General features: G+C 35.5%; 1 long non-coding RNA gene across 2 annotated transcripts in view; it reads left to right on the forward strand.

The window, feature by feature from the left end:
• The window catches only part of LOC138151872 (uncharacterized), a 74,550-nt gene that overhangs the window by 47,598 nt on the left and 11,630 nt on the right, over window positions 1–15,322 (forward strand). For both annotated transcript variants that reach the window (XR_011165954.1, XR_011165953.1), the window contains 2 exons: window positions 1,171–1,359; window positions 6,743–6,788. This is a non-coding gene — a long non-coding RNA (uncharacterized lncRNA). The remainder of the gene's footprint in view (window positions 1–1,170; window positions 1,360–6,742; window positions 6,789–15,322) is intronic.

A 15,322-nucleotide genomic window follows, 5' to 3' on the forward strand; every position in this document is an offset into this window, starting at 1 on the left:
GTATCTTTGCCAAGAAAATTCCAAATGGGGTCACAAAGAGTCAGACTGAAACGACTGAACAACAACAAATAACAACCATTTATGAAATTGAATATTGTCTATTGAATATTGTCTCTGTCTATTCCTAGGATTTAATTTTGAAATATTTTTCTTTCATGAGGTTATATTCTTCAAGTTCAATGCAGGGAGTACTTTGACAGCTTTGTACTTTATACTACAATATCCATATCTGCCTTTATCTAAGGATTCTACTTTTGTCTGAACAATGCTATCTTTGGGCTTAGAATTTTAATTACCATCTATGTCTGCTGTGTTTTCCCTGATATTTTTTATGGCAGAGAAGTCCAAGGGGGAGCAGAGAGGGGACCTCTCATTTATTACTGAGTTTGTCACTAAATGGATAATTCTAATTTTAATGAGAATGAGAGTTTGGCAATGCAAAGAGCAGGGGAGCTGTACAGCGTAGCGAGGCAGACAGGCAGAAAGGGTACACATTTCTTGTTTATTTACAATTTATTTTTTAATGACCAACATACATACGCTGCTAAACCTCATTTTTGAGCCACACAAAGCAAGGACCTTCTCCAGCCATCTAAAGAAGGGGTCGTTTTCATGTTCTGCCATTGTATATCCACTCCACCAGAGTGGGAGAAAACCTTTTTAAAAGCTTTGCCCAAAGATGCAGGTGTGCAAATGGCTCCTGTGAACAGCGGGAAAGATCTTTATGGCATTTCCTTAGGGCTGCTGTGGATCACTTTTCAGCACATAAAAACAAATGTCCATTAATGGCGCTAATGACATGCTAATAGGGGCAAAAACAACATGCTTGGGACCAGAAGCAGAGCAGGCCAACCTGGAAACAGAGCCCTGCCTGGGTTTCTATAAAGTGCAGGACGATGGGGTGTTTAAGATGCCTTTCATTTCTTATCGACTGCATAATAGGCCAAGGTCCTTCTTACCAAACGGATCCCCTTTGTAGCCAGATGAGGCTATATCCTGTTACACATTTTCGGGTAAGTGCCAAACAAAGAGAGAGCAGAAACCAAGGTTTCGGGCCATTTGCGAGTCACAGCTGTTTTTAATGGCAGGAGGTTTTGAAGCCATATAAGCAGACAACATTATCCTCTATATGACAGGGGGTTAACCTTTCTCCTCTTTCTTCCTCCCCAGAGCAGTATTCAAGGCTACTGTTTTGACACCAGGGCCACAAATCACAATATCAAAGCTGGGAGAAATCCACCACCTTTCCCAAACAGAAGAGGGGAATCAGAGAGGCACTCAAGGCTTTCTGGTGCCGATCCTCAAGGGGGAACGCAGAGGTCGACAAGATTTAATTCTCATAACAAATCTTTGTGGGAGGTCAGTGGATTCTTTAAGGGAAAGACTTTTCTCATGAATGACTTCTGAATGAATGGCATGAGCAGAACTAAAGTTCTTTTATTTATTACAAAGTGATCATCTTTATATAAGGAAAGTGGGATAATATGTAGGTTTGTACGTGTGTGTATGTGTGGCCCTGGGCAAGTAACTTAAACATTGTCTACCTCAATTTCTTCATTTATAAAATGGGGATAATAATGGCACCTACCTTCCAGGGTTGTGATGATCAAATGAGATAATAATAGTAAAGTGCTTAGCACGGTGTGTGACATGCTATATAAATGTTAAGTATTATGATGATAAACCTATACACATAAGAACATATAAACATATATAGATATTTATATACACAGAAATACACACATATATATTGTTAAAGTTCATTGAGATGTTATTATCCTCATTTTTAAAATAAGGAAACTGAGGCTTAGAGGTAGTCACTAAATGACTTACCTGTGATGACACAACTAGTAAATTTCAGACAAGGAATTCAAACTCAAATTTTCTTTCCTCCAGGTCCAATATAGTATGAATTTCTTGAACCTCTTTGAGACTGACTTTGTGATTTCATTGATGATATTCCTGATAACCTCTATTTAATAAGGCAAACAAGTGCCCACTCTGTAACTTACCATCTTGGAGACACATCTAGGAAACTGAGAGGTGAAGAGAACTGCTCAAGGTCACAAAGCCAATATATGACAAGATGGTCTTATTGACTCCAAGGCTGACTCTATACCACCTATGCCACACTATGAACTTACTGTTCCTAAACTTAAATCCACATTTCAATAATTTTGAAATAATTGAATAATTGAAATAATTGAAATTAAATAATTGTTTTGTTTTGTGATACTGGGCAACAGGTTCATTTAACCTTTCTCTGCCTTAGTTTCTTCAACTATCAAATGGGAATAACAATAGCATCTATCTAACAGAGCTGTTGTGATGGTCAAATGAGATATGTATAAGTTTTGGGGTTATTTTTTGTAAATATTAAGATGTTATAGAAATACCAGTTATTATTAATTATAATTATTCAACATTGCAAGGAGCCCTAATTTTGCCAGTGTACATACTTCCTCTATTCATAAAAATCAAACCACCATACAATCTAGAAGATAGAACTTACAATTTATTATGCCTCCAAAATGTATTATGAGCCCCTGAGAATTTAATTAAGCTGATCATTGGATACAAACTCTCTGGGCTCCGGGTCCCTCATATTTAGAATTTTGGATCTAGATGTAGTTACATGGCAGAGAAGAGAGATTTCCCAGCCTGAACTCAGGAAAATCTGAGTTCAAATTTAACCTCAGACACTTATAAGCTATGTGACCCCAGCTACCAGTCTCAGTTTCCTCATTTGAGAAATGAATATAATAATAATAATAATAATAATAATAATACCTGTCTCCCAGGATTGTTGTGAAGGTCAAATGAGATAATAATTGTAAAGCACTTAGCACAATGCCTGGCACCTAATAAGTCCTAAAAAAATATCAGCTTTTATTACTTTGGACAGCTAGGTGGCACAGTGGATAGAGTGTGGGACCTGGAGTCAGGGAGACTCCTCTTCTTGAGTTCAAATTAGGCCACAGACACTTAATATTTGTGTGACCTTGGAAAAGTCACTTAACCCTTTTTGCATCAGTTTCTTCATCTGTAAAATGAGCTGGAGAAGGAAAGGGTAAACCATCCCAGTATCTTTGCCAAGAAAACCCCAAATGGGGTCACCAAAAGTTGGACCCAACTGAAAATAACTGAACAACAGCAGCAATAAATGTTCCAGACACCGTGCTGAGTGTTTGGGATACCAAGGGGGAACATAAAACCAACCAAAAACACCCTAGCCCCTGTTCTCAAGCAACAGTTGAGTGAGGAAGACAACATGCAAATAATTGTGTGCAAACAAGTTATGAACAGGAGAAATTGGAGATAATCAATACAGGGAAAGAACTAGAACAAAAGGAGAATGGAGAAAGATTTCTTATATAAGGTAGAATTTTAGCCAGGACTGTAAGAAAAACAAGTAAGCTAGGAGGAAAAGATGAAGAGGAAGAGAATTTCAGGTACAGGATACTTCCAGTGAAGATGCCCACAGTCAGGAGATGGAGCATTTTGGAAGGCCTGATTCCATCTTCCCTAAGCAACAGAAAGCATCGCATGCTCATTACCAGATGATGAGAACAGCAGTTACCTCTCCAAATTTAGGTCAACTCCAAGTTCATGTACTTTATGCAAAACATTTACAACTTGTGTTGTATGAAAGGAAATCAGAGAATTAAGTTCAGAAGAGACAAAGGGAAACAATAGCAATAAGGAGGATTTTGTCTGAAGAGAACAATGTAGATACACAAGGAACTTACTAAGTAATTCCGATTTTAAAAAAGAAATGTGCAGAAGAGGGAAGCAAGCCCAGGCAAAAGAGAATGAAAAATTAGAGCTTGCGAATTCCTGTAAAAAGAGTATCAAGAATGCTAAAGCCCAGAATAAACAAAGGCTGGTGAGGGAAACCAAGGACAACAAAAAGTCTTTTTTTCTATATTGATATAAAGGAAGATAAAAAAAAAACGATAGGAACTATGTTGTAATGTTAACCGATAACAGAGAGAAGGCAGATCTACTCAGTTTATATTTTGAATCTATTTTCTTTTTTTAATGAGAATGACCTCTATATTGGAGATGATAATAAAGAATACTAATGGGGACCTGATACCCAAGATGGTGAAGGAGGAGAATAAGTATTTATGTGGCTCCTACTATGTACGAGGCACTGTACTAAGTACTTTACAGATATTGTCTCTTTTGATTCTCACAACAACACTGTGAGTTAAGTGCTCTTATTTTCTGTTTTCCATTTGAGGAAACTGAGGCAAATGGAGGTTAAGTTACTTGTCCAGGGTCACCCAGCTAGTAAGTATCTAGAGACTTACTCTCTCTCTATATATATACATATATATATATTATATATATATATATATATATATATTATCTATATATAAATACCAGAGACTGGATTTTAATTCAGGTCTTCCTGATTCCAGGCCTAGCACTCTATTCACTGAGTCACCTACCTGCCTATTGTGACACTTGCAGTAGAAAAATATATACAGAGTGAAAATAAGGGTCTGGAAAAGAATGCATTATGTTCCAGCTAAAGTGAAAGGCAGCACTAGCAGTCATTAATTCAGACAAAGCAAAAACAAAAATAGACCTGATTAAATGAGAATTTCTTTGATTATTGATTTGCTAACAGGTAGCACAGACAATGAATTAATATCAATACTGAACATATATACACAAAATGGTATAGCATCCAAATTTTTGAAGGAAAAGTTAAATAAGTTAGAGGAAGAAATAGCAAAACTATACTAGTGGGACAACTTCAATTGATCCTTCTCAGAGCTAAATAAACCTAACCATAAAATAAGCAAAAAATTAAGGAGATGAATAGAATCTTAGAAAAGTTAGATATGATAGACTTCTAGAGCATATTGAATGGGTATAGAGAAGGCTATACTTTTTCTCAGCTGTACATGGTATCTTCACACACACACAAAAATGACCATGTATTAGAGTATAAAAATTTCACAAATGCAGAAAAGCAGAAATATTAATGCACCCTTTCATACCTTAATCCAATAAAACTTTTAATAAAAGTCTTCTAAGTATAGATTAGAAATTAAAAAAAAATCTAGTTCTTAAGAATGAATGAGTTAAAGAACCATCATTGAAATAATCAATGATTTCATTAAGGATGACAATAGGAAAACATACCAAAATTTGTAGAATATAGCCAAAGCAATACTTAGGGGAATTTTTATAATTCTAAATGCTTGCATCAATAAAAGAAAGAAAAAAAGAACAACTATTCAATAAATTGGACATGAAACTAAAACAAATAATAATAAATTAAAAATCCCCAGTGAAACATCAAAATAGAAATCCTGAAAAAGCAAGCTAGAGAGTAGTCAAAGGAGAGCAAGCAGACTGGTGATGAGACCTGAGTCTATGTCTTGTGAGAATAGGTTGAGGGAACTGGTCATGTTTAGCCTGGAAAAGACTATAATAGTGGAGTTGATAACTGACTTTGTTTTTAAGGAGTATCAGGTGGAGAAGAAATTAGACTTGTTTTGTTTGGACCCAGGCAACAAAATCAGAAACAAAAGGTAGAAGTTACAAAGAAACCAGTTTAAGACTGATATCTCTTAGGACTGTCTTAAATGTTATGGATTATCTAGAAAAAGTAAATAAAAGGGAAAGAGTGGGTTACCTAGAGAATTGGTAAACTCACTCTCCTAGAAAATTCTCCTAGTAGAGGCTGATTGACCATTTATCAGACACGTAGTAGGCATTCAGGTTGTGATTGGAGATTCCTTCAATGCATGGGTTGGATTAGATGGATGCTAAGTACCCTTCCACCTCAAAATCTGTGATTTTGCAATAAAATAGAAAATGTTGATTATATAGAATTCAAAGGATTTTTCATGAATAAAATTAATTTAACGAGGAAAAGAACTGAAATAGTCAATAAGGGGAAATCTTTGTATAAAATATCTCTGATAAGAGTCATATCCAAATTATACACAACATATAAGATTTAAAACCATTTCCAATATATAAGTGGTCAAAAGATATGAATAAAACAGTTCTCAAAATTAGAATGACAAACTAACAAGACCATATGAAAGAATACTCTAAATCAATAATATGAAAAAGTAAATTGAAATGACTTAAATTTTACCTCACAGTCATAAAATTGGGAAAGATGAGAGTAATATTACAAAAAGAAGAGAAAACTCATGCATTGCTATTAGAGCTATCAATTGTTCAACCCATTCTTTGAAGTAATATGGAATTGTGCAAAGGGTGTGACTAACATAGCCATACCCTTTGACCCAGAGATTCTACTACTAAGCATATTCCCTAAGGAGGTCAATGACAAAAAGAGAGACTCCATATAGAACAAAATATTTATTGCAGCACTTTTTATGGTAGCTAAAACCTAGAAACATAGTAGTAACTCAACAAACCTCAATCCATTAATATAATGGAATATTATTTTGCTTTAAGAAATAATGAATGTGATGAATATAGAGAAGAATGGGGATATCTATAAAATCATCAAAGTGAAGTAAACAGGACCAGGAAAACAAGTACACATAATAATTAAAATAATGAAAAAAATTGCAAAATTATAGTAACCAAAGTACCTGAAGCAAAAGTCTGAAAAGGCTGCCTTGCTTCTATGAAGAAATAGGGGATTATGGATGTGGAACACTGCATACAATGCCAGACTTTTTAAAAAAATGTTATTAGTAAAATTTTTGTTCTTTTTCTTTTGTTTTGTTTTTACAAGGGATGGCTCTCTGGGAGCATGATAGTGGAGGGATACACTGGGAATTGTAAGTAATATAAAATAAAAAGATATGAATAAAATTTTATTTTAAATAAAACTTTAACAAAATAATAAAACTGCTTGATTTGTTTGAGCCCCCTTTTGCTCTTTACTTTCCTTTATTAGCTTTTGCTTTCTTTTGATCATTAAAACATATTTTATTGATATTCTTTGCATCATTACCTACTAACCTAAAACTCTTGCTTGTCCCCAACAAATAGGCATGAACAAGTAAAACAAACATGTTATTAGGTTTGAGAGTACATATCTCATTCTGCGTTTATAGTTTATGATAATAAAATACAAATTAATTGGGACAGAATAAAACAATTGAATTTATTGACATATAATTAACCTTATAACTATTATATTTTAAAAAAACATTTGAATAGCCGATATATACTCCTTTTACTGCAGTTTGTTTAATAGAATTTGACATTGAGTTCACAAGATTTTTGAAACAAAATCTTTAATTCCTCATCATGAAACCACACTTTTATCCCATTGGATATTGAATTCCTTTAATGAACAGACTGTTTCCCTAAATCTATACTTTATTATAGCCCACAGGTTTTCAATGGGATTTGAATCACATGAGTTACAAGACAAGACTTTGTAATCTGAGGCATGGTCTGAAGTGGCCATGCTACCATATCCATTTGGGGATTTCTGTAATTACAGAACAATCCTGTTTCTGGCTGCATCAATTTATCTATCAGAAATTATCATCTTCTCATTGAGGACACGACTTCCAGGTCAATTGGGGTAAAAAAAAAAATCCCCAGCATATTTCTTTTTGTATATGGATCTTCTACATTCTGATTAAGCTAACCGGGTCTTAGAGGCTCAACTGGAATTCTTTTGACAACAGTTTATTACAATAACCTTGAATTGAAAAGTGAGTTTTCTCAGCAAAAAATTACCTTTTTTCAATCTTTAGTATTGTAGTTCAGTGTTTTTACTGTCTTGTTCATCATAAGAGACTTTTCTATTTTTATAGCAGGTTAGCAACTTTTTAAAAAACTGATCTTACTTTACTGAAAAGTAACAATCTTTTCATCTGTCAGTTGCCTCTGAAGGTCTTTGTTTTATAAGGATTAATCAGACTGTTTTTTAGCAATGTTTTTTCAGTCCTTGGAGCATTCTGTTCATTTGTTTCCAAGTACATTTCATTGTGACTGATCCTGTGGGCTTGAATAACACTTGAAACATTTGACTTCCCTACTCTAAGGGCTACTAAAATACCTTTCATAGTCATGGAAGTGTACTCTTCAAGAACTATAACTTTTGCCCATTTTAAAAATAATATCCATACTTTGTGATTAAAAGCACAACAAAAGACAACAATATGACATGAAACCAGGCACTGAAGTAATAGAGAATTGTCAAGATGGAAACAGCTCAATCTGATTTCATCTGATAAAGAGTATATGTTCTGAATCAGTCTCATGGCAATAAAAACATGGCAATTTATGCATACCATTGCTGCTACAAAATCAAACCATATTATTGCTGGTCCAAGAAAATTTGACTGACACTTTGCCTTTCTCAAGAGGTAGGAAATCTGTTTCATCACAATGTTTTTAAGTCACTATTATTTTCTGCTTTGATCAGCATTCTGAGGTTTTTCAGTTGCTTAGTTTTGTATTTATTGTTGTCATACAAGTTATTTTCATTTAGCTCCTGCTTATAAGGCTTCCTATGTTTCTCTGACCCCATCAAATTTGTTACTTCTCATGGCATAATAATATTATATTCATGTGGCACAATTCAGCCATTTGCCAATTGGTGAGCAATTTCTTGACCTATTTTGATTTTAGTTTTTTGTTACTATAAAAAACTTTGTGCTATATACAAAGTTCATATATGTCAATATATTATATATAAGCATTCTTTACTGTAACAAACAAAAATAAATTGGAAGCAAAGTTCTATTCCCATCCCTGACAATTTATATGGCCTAAGAATGTAAAAGATTATTATTATGCAGTGTGCAATAAGAAATGACAAATAATAGGAATTCCAGGAAAAAAATGGGAAGATTTATAAAACTTATGTAGTGAGATAATCAGAACCAGGAGAATTATACATCCAGTAACTTCAGTAATATAAATTATATGATCACTAAAAGCAGCTCTGAGTAACTGAAAAACCAATGAAGGTCTCACAGAATAGAACATGTGACCCTACCCATAACAGAGGAGCAAAGGATTACTAGTAAAGAATGTTCTCTATATTGTGAGATTATATTACTATATCCATCTTTCACTCTATCTCTCTCTATATATCATGATATATAATATTTTGCTTAATTATTTTTCTTTGCCATGATGGAGGGTGGGAAAATAGGTGGAAGGACTCTCTGGAATAGGAAGGTGGACTCTCTGTCCTTGTCCCCACCCTGAAATGATTGTTAGATAGAAACAAAAATCATCAATAATTGTTTTAAGAACACTGGACTTTGTACAGTCCCTGGCACAGAGTAGGTGTTTAATAAATGTGTTGATTGATTGGCTACAATGAAATTGTAACTTTGGACAAGTCAACTCTTCATTGTACTACTTGAACAAGTTGTTATGCCTCTTGCCTGGTTTGCCTGGGTCTCAGTTTCCTCATCTATCAAGTGAGAGAGTTGAACTAGATGGTTTTAAAGATCTAGCTGCAATATTACATTACTCTAGAAATATCATTTCAACCCCAGAACATCCCTGAAGTGAATCTAGACTGGAGATTATTAACCTTGTTTTGCAAATGAGGAAATTTAGTCAAAGGTCAAACAAGTAGAATGTGTTTGGGGACCCACAAGGTTCATTTAAAACCTGGCCATGGTCATCCATCTCTTCAACATGTTTCTTAAGCACATGACTGCCATGAGCTAATTTTTTCCTGATGATGTTTTGGTGACATAGACTTCAGAATGGTGGGAAGAGCATCTGTTGGGCTCATCATACTTAGGCTATAAATAAGTATAGGAAATCAAGTGATTGTTTCATTTGGTCCAAACATTTCCACATTTCAAAGGTAATTTATTTATAATCACAATAACAATGGTTTACATTTATAGAGATCTTTATGGGTAAAAAACACCACCAAAACAACATACTTTTACACATTATCTCAGTTGATTCTGACAGTGACCCTGTGAGATAAATATTCCACATATTATTATTACCATTTCACGAAGAAACTGAGGCTCAGATGAGGTTAACTGGTTTGCAATTGTTCCAATTGCTCACAGCAGAAGGCAAAATTTATTGTTTTTTTACTTGAATAATAAGGAGGTTAGCTTTTGATGTTCCACAGTGCTTTAAGTAGCAGAAAATCCCTTGTATCATTATAAGGGATATGCCAAGGCTAAAGATTTCACCTGTACGCTGCCTTTGGCCGTAATATCTTATTAAGAAACTGCTCTGGAAAATTGATTCCTACAACATCAAGTTAAAATTAAGCACATCAAACTAAAGTCAGTGAAGATTTATGACAGTAAAAATGTGCTAATAAATAGAGAGTCTCTACTAATGCTAGGGCTCAGGAAAATTAAACTTTTCAAAATGATTACAACCGAATTTGTTCATGTAGATTAAAAAAAATAAATTCTAGAGCTTTTGGGTGATGACTCAGTGTAAGACAGTAGGACCAGGAAATGCCTGTAGCAAAATGGTACATAATAGATGGGACTATAACACAGTCTTCCATCCCTGGCTTTGCAGAAATAAAAGAATAATTGCACAGGCTGATACATTGTGACTGCCATAATTAACTTGTAGCTACTGGAGGTAATTTTGCCACAAGAGTTCAAATTAAATTAACGTATTAGTCCTCACCAGAAGCTCCCAGGAGGTAAATTCCTATTTTGCAGTATGACTAACAGCATGACTCATAGGTGACTTGACTTCTCACCACCTCACTTTCCCCCTCTGTAAAATGGGTCACATAATAATGATAAACCTCAGGGAGTTGAAAAGAGAACTAACCATTAAATTACTACAAAGCCCAAAGGCACCTCACAGCCAGTTATAAGGATCAAATGAGATCATGTCTGTAAAGCGCTTCATAAACCTTAATATACTCTATTTACTCTAATTATTATTGTTAATAATAAAATTATTGTTATTATTACTTTATTATGGCTGAATGATTAAAGAAGAATCCAAATGATTGAGGGGTGACTGAGTTCACAAAGGAATTTGGAAGTAAAGGAGGGGAGGCAGAGAATAGCAGGGCTGTGATCCTGTCAAGTCCCAGAGCAGTTCTTGATTCTATTAAAGAAACCTTCCCAGCTCTGGAAGACAGAAAGGTAAAGGAAAGTAAGCAACTCTCTATTCTCTTATAAGAGACTTCCTCCGCCACAGGGCTTCTCTGTCCCCTGTGGTCCTGGGAGGAGCTAGTCATCCCTCCCTTCTCTCTTTGCTGACTGTAGTTAGAGTTTTTCAAAGGACTTTCCCATACATTTGATTCCTCAACAAACCCTGTGGGGGGTAAGGAGGATAAAGCAATTCTGTTTAGAGATAAGAAAACAGAAGCACAGATAAATGAGATGCTTGTCAGAGGTAAAACAGCTCCCTGGTGGGAGAACCAGACCTACTGGGTCCAATTCTATTTCCATTCTATGACATTGAATCATAACATTTAGAGCTAAAAGGGAGATTTTAGCTCATCTACCACCCACTTATTCTATAGATAATGACTTATTAAGCACTTACCTTGTATCAGACACAGTGCTAAGAGCTGAAGATACAAATTCAAGACAAAAATAAATAAAATTCCTGTTTTTTACAGAGCTTACATTCTAATAAGGGAAGAAATTTAGAGACAAATGACTTGTTCAAAGCTACATATTTAGTGAGTGGCGGTTCTCTTGATGCCCAGCTTAATGGTCCTTTCACTGCTTTTAGGAGTCTGGAGCTCTGCTCTACTGGAAAACAGAAGTTAGTATATCTGAGGACACACTTTAGAGTGGGATAGGGGCTGGAGCATGAATGGAGTGATGGCTCCAAAGTCAATCATGCACATTGACTGGAGTACTGGAGATAGTATATTACTTGGCAGGAGCAGATTATTGACTGTGACTTAGTGGTGTGCTTGGCAAGAAGGGCTGGGAAGGCTGGGAGCCTTCACTGGATATTGATTGGGCTTCCTTCCTTTGACTCATTATTGTAGTGTGTATGTTAATCAATCAGCATTTATTAAGCACCGAATATATGCCAGGAACTGTGGTAAGCATGCGTGCATGTGTTTGTGAGGAGGGGGTGTTTGTGGATGTTTTTCCTTGTTCGGTTTTATGGTTTATTTTGCATACCAGCATGGGGATCAATAAAGAAGCAGTGAAATTCAATCCAGCCTAGCCCTGCCTGTTCAGACAGAATTCTAACCACCAAGCTTGCTTCCAGTTCCCATCCCTGGTGAATGGCAACTTAGTACATCTGCATCATGGGCAACACGTCATTCCCTCAAGATGGATGAAAGGACTAGGACATTAGGCCATGCTTCCTATGAGATGACTTGTCTTCACATGGTGGAAACTTGAGTTTTGTAAGTGACCAAAAAGAAAAACCAAAAGGACCTAAGGAAAAAAAAAACCCTTAAGTTGTCTGAACTGAATCATTAAGGCTTCAGGAGATGGCCTACAGAGTACCAATTAGAAAGAGTAATTACTTGCAGAGAATCTTTGTTTTGACTTAACCAATTTGTCTGGATTTCCCAAATGGAAAAAAAAAAGTTAGAAAGATATAAAGTATTTATAAAAGCAAAAGTTTCTCATTTCTACTCCTTTTCCCCAATAAAATCTATACAAGTTAAAAAATGACTTAAATAGTCTAATTTGTTTTATTATTATTATTATTTTTAACAAAAAACATCTGGTTCTCTACATTGTAGCCAAAAGTTTCTGACTAAATATGAAATCTTCTAGAAGACAATTTAATATTTCCATTTGGGCAGACTCTTTTTATTAACTTTTTTATTTTTTAAATTTTATTTTATTCTGAACTTAACTGGAAATTTCAGGGATGCCTGTTAATTGGGGAATGGCAAACAAGTTATGGTATATGATTGTGATGGAATACTATTGTGCTATAAGAAATGATGAACTCAAAGATCTTAGAAAAAAAACATGGATAGCCTTGAGAAATAGTGGACAGACTCTTACTTGCAATGTTGTTGCTTTCTGTAGTTTTATTTGTGCTGAAGGGAAGGAAGGAAGGAAGGAAGAAGGAAAACTTTTGCTTTTATAAATACTTTATATCTTTCTAACTTTTTTTCCATTTGGGAAATCCAGACAAATTGGTTAAGTTAAAACAAAGATTCTTTTCAAGTAATTATACTTTCTAATTAGTACTCTGTAGGCTGTCTCCTGAAGCTGTAATGATTTATTAAGTGCCTACTTGGTACCAAGAACTGTGCTAAAAGTTGTAGTCACAAATGCAAGGAAAAAAAAATTCCTGCCCTCAAGGAGCTTACATTCTAATGGGTCAAAAGAGGACACAAAAGGGAGTGGAAAATATGGAAAGATCCAGAGAAATGATAGGACCAAGTGTGGAGGGAGTGGTTTAGAAGTCTGGAGGCCAGAAAGAGGTCTAGGAGGTGAATGAAGACCCAGAAAGACTAAATAGGGGCCACTAAAACTCTTCTTAGACCTTTACTCATGCTTACCATGCTCAGAGATTGAGCCCTGGCTTATTTTTGCTTCCATTTGACATGTGGATCTCTTTTGTGGGTGACTCAAATGGGGAGAGAGTGTCACGGCATTGTCAAACACATCTATCTTCCATGATGACTAAGAAACCTCAGCTGCTTTAAAGGCAGAGCAATCAGGCTTGAATTCCCTGTCTGAGCTTTGCTCCAGGTGGGTGGATGGTTCTCTCTGAGACAGAGCCATGTGTCTGTGGCGTAAATGTGTGCTCTTATGCCAACCTCTCTTGCCGGCTCAGCAATAGATGTCAAATTGAAAAGAATCATTTACTATTTGAACTTAAAAAAAAATTCAGTAATTGTAGATGAGGAAACTGAAGAATGCATATTGGGTGATGGCATGGGATGGAAAAGAATGGGGAATAGCATCTTGTTTATTTCTTTAAAAGGCCCTTTCTTAGAAATATGATAATTTTCCAATTAGATGGGAAATAGCATTTTCAAAGTCTTTGTAATACTCAAATAGTTTTCCCATGGGGTCCCATAATACAATGAAAAGGTTATTTTGTCACTTCCTCCCTTTGCCTCTGGAGACAAAGTCGGGGAGAAAGAGTGCTGGAATTGGGGCCATAAGGTCTGGGTTTAAATCCTCTCTTTCATCATTTATTTGCTCTGCAGTCTTATCCACCACAACCTTAGATTCTGGTCCTCAGTTTCTTTATCTGTAAAATGAAGGCTTAAGACAAAGCTGTAAGGTTTTTATAGCTCTAATAATCTGTGAATATATAAATGTCAGTTTTCAGACCTTCAGTTTCTTCATTTATAAAATAGTTATAATAGTACTTTCCCTATCCCACCCCCACCTCTTCACTTTGTGATCTACCCAAACTGCTCTATTCTTTATACTTAAAACTCTATCTCCCATCTCCATGCCTTTGCACTAGAAATCCTATGTACTAGGAATATACTCCCTCCTTATCTCCACTTCAGAGTCTGTCTCTTTCTTTAAGCCCCAGTTCCAGCATCATCTTTTGTATGAAGCCTTTCTCATTTACCCAGTTACTAGTGCTCTCCCATCCAAACTACCTTACATTTCATTATTGTGTGTAGACATATATGTGTATATATTTATATTTATACTTGTCTCGCAAGTAGAAATTGTTTCGTTCTTTGTACTCATATCCCCAGTTCCTAGAATAGCATATTCTGGCATATAGGACGTGTTTGAGAAATATTTGTTGATGGATTGATGTATGAATCATTTTTGTAAAGCAAAATATACCTTAAAAATAACCATTCACTCAACAAACTTTTATGACAAATTCCCCTGTGTGAAAACCATCCAGTAGAATGGCAGCTCCTCCCACACAGTGTAAGCTCCTAGGGGGTATGGACTTTTCTGGGTTTTGTACACCTGGCATCTATTATAGTACCATGCATACACACATATGTGCACGAACATACATGAATTTGTACTTTAATGGAGAAACTGACATTCTGCTGGAGGATTTCTTCATAATAGCTGATTTCTAATGCCACCTGGAGGATTAAAATAAGAACCTGAAATAGAAGTTCTTAAGGAAAAAAAAAAACCCTATGCTATAGCCTGTCCCCCTCTGCTCTATCAATTGCTGTCACTGGCTGGAGGAAGAACTAAAAGACCTTTATCCCTTCAGGTGACATCTTGGAATTTTAGTACTTCTTGTAAGTAGTGGGGGAGCAAGGGCATGGGAAGGGTTGGCTCCTCTCCACTCTAAAAGAAATGTAAAAATCCTGAGTGCTCAACTCTCTTTCTTCCTTCAAATGTATAGAATATCTTCCTTCTTCCCCTCTCCTTTCCTCTCCTCTCCTCTCCAAACCCTAATTCCTTCCTTCCTTCCTTCCTTCCTTCCTTCCTTCCTTCCTTCCTTC

The sequence above is a fragment of the Petaurus breviceps genome, unplaced genomic scaffold (genome assembly GCF_028583685.1).
Source record: "Petaurus breviceps papuanus isolate PSGF00001 unplaced genomic scaffold, PetGlider_PUasm1.0 90919, whole genome shotgun sequence".
Lineage (NCBI taxonomy): Eukaryota > Metazoa > Chordata > Mammalia > Diprotodontia > Petauridae > Petaurus > Petaurus breviceps.